At 34.2% G+C, this 2,586-nt stretch overlaps 1 non-coding gene across 1 annotated transcript; it reads left to right on the top strand.

Annotated features, from left to right (window-relative positions):
* The first annotated feature begins 1,765 nt into the window (after positions 1-1,765).
* LOC132020986 (U6 spliceosomal RNA) lies at positions 1,766-1,868 on the top strand. Its single transcript, XR_009405176.1, has one exon. It is a non-coding gene; the product is annotated as a U6 spliceosomal RNA (small nuclear RNA).
* Positions 1,869-2,586: the final 718 nt, after the last annotated feature.

Raw genomic sequence — 2,586 nt, forward strand, 5'->3', positions numbered from 1 at the left:
TTGTACCCTAACTATATGTCAAGTATATATGTCAAGTATATACATAAAGACCAGAACATCTTCTTCATGTTGTGGGGATAGTTTGACATTAAATTATTTTTCGAAATTTGTGCCCTTGAAGAAGAGTCATCTTATGTGTAGGAGCATATAATTTAAATTTGGTCTTTCCAAGATTTGAGTGATTTGAGAAAAAAAAATAACATATAACCCATTCAGAGACTGTTATGATGTACTTACAAGAAAAAATAGGATTTGAGATTTATATTATTTTATGAAAGAAGCATAAAATTTGACATCCAGAGAACATTCTGATCAGCTAAAGAGATTTTATTGCCACTTTAAACAGCCACAATAATTAAATATTTTGCTCAGGTACCATTTGTTATTTTGGTTTTCTTTCCCACCATCTTTGACCTTGCTTTTTAGATTATTAAAATCACTTGAATTTGTTATGATCTTGAGCCGTGGTGCTTTTTATAGCTGACATTTTGAATTTATTTGTAATCTCATTTGCTGTTTCACTTGCATGTTACTTTTCTTATTATCAAACAGCCTATTTCTTTTTCTTTTTTTTTAAAGGATTTTATTTATTTATTTGACAGACAGAAATCACAAGTAGGCAGAGAGGCAGGCAGAGAGAGAGGGGGAAGCAGGTTCCCTGCTGAGCAAAGAGCCCATGCGGGGCTCAATCCCAGGACCCTGGATCATGACCTGAGCCGAAGGCAGAGGCTTTAACCCACTGAGCCACTCAGGCTCCCCGAAACAGCCTATTTCTTATTTGCAAGCCTACAGCCTCCTCTATACTAAGATCTAGTTTGCATTTTATATGTACCTAAAAGAAACAGAATCTGTTAAAAATTAAAAAAAAAAAATTCAAAGTTGAATTGAGTTCAGCTGCTCAGTGTTTTTTGAGTTACTACCTTTTCAACTCCAGGAAACTTTGAGTTTTGTGAACAAGTGAAGATGGTTTTGCAGATCTTATATTCTCAAGAGAAACTGCTCCACAGTACAGTCACTTAGAATGAGGTTTTGAATACTGTAGATTGATCTTTTTTGAACATTCTTTCTGCATTGAAATATTTTGAGGATGTCAATCGGCATTTAGTAAGTACTGAGTGATTAAATAATAAACACATGCAAATATTTTTCCATTATTTATCTAATAAGTTTCTTTGTGATATTTCAAACTCCCAACAGAATGAAGAAGCTTACCCTCAGTTGGATCTTTCTTCTACCTAGAGCATAACCAGATTCTTCCAGTTTGCTTCGTATTCACTATGGGAATATTGTTTGGTGAGTTTTCTTCTTCCAGTCATATTTTTACCACTTTTCTCTAGGGTGATGGATAGAAAGTAATACTAAGAAAAACAAGACACGATTCCTTCCTCAAGGAACCTCAAATTGACTAGAAGCTATAAAAAAGATGGAACTCAATAATATAAATTATGTCAAAAAATAGATTGGGATTGAAGTGAGACGAAGATCATTTTTTAATAAAGGGTATTTTTAGGTATAGATTGTGTGAGTGATGTATTCTTATGCAAAGGAAATGAAAAAATGAAGTTGAGAAAGTATAAGGATTCTGCAGAGTAACAGAGAATTTGGCTGGAACATTTAATTAAGAAATTGCAGATGACAAGGCTGGAAGGACAGTTTGGGGTCATATGAGGGATTTAGAAAGCAGGTTTAGAGGTTAAGATTTAATACGTTGAGACAAGAAAAGAATTTGAACAGAGGAGTAGCATAGACAAACAGATATATTGGGAAACTTTGGCAGCACATGTACTGAAATCAGAACAATACAGAGAAGATTAGCATGGCCTCTGCTCAAGGATGATACACATATTCATGAAATATTTTATACTTCTCAACAATAAGAAATATAGTCGATGATAATGTAATAATGTTGTACAGTGACAGATGGTAGCTAGGTTTGTGTTGAACGTAGCATAACATATAGAGATGCTGAATCACTATGTGGTACACCAGAAGTGAAAGAAACATTGTGAGTCAACTAAACTAAAATAACAAGATTTTAAAAAGAGAAAATTTGGCAGCGATGTGTCAGCAAACTGGGGGGTATAAGAGACTCTTGAATCAGAGGGTTAGCCAGAAGGTATTCATGTAGGTAGGAACTAATGAGGCTCTCAGAATAGTGGAAATGCATTCTGGAGACAGTGGGGTTATCTACAGGACTAGCCAGATTTTGTCTGGGTGGCATAGTGAGAGGAAGAGCCAAGTATGAATTCAAGATTTTTTTTTTTTTTTTTATGTGTGACCAAGAGAACAGTGAGGCTGTTAAATAGGAGTCAGGAGGAGGAAGAGATTTTGAAAAAAATAGTGTGATAATTTTAGTTTTGTATATATCAAAGTAGAGAATTCCAGCGGGTTTTGAACATAGATTTAAAAGTTATATGTATAGATGGTGGAAAGCATAGGAAATTACAAGATCCTTCAGGGGTAGAAAGTAAACATGAAAAAGAAATTTCAATAAGGAAAAAATAGGTGCATATTCTTGGAATTTAAATATATTGTGGTAAGAAGTACCGTAACAGTAAAAGAAGGTGCCATAGACATCTACCATAG

Source organism: Mustela nigripes, chromosome 6, assembly GCF_022355385.1.
Source record: "Mustela nigripes isolate SB6536 chromosome 6, MUSNIG.SB6536, whole genome shotgun sequence".
Lineage (NCBI taxonomy): Eukaryota > Metazoa > Chordata > Mammalia > Carnivora > Mustelidae > Mustela > Mustela nigripes.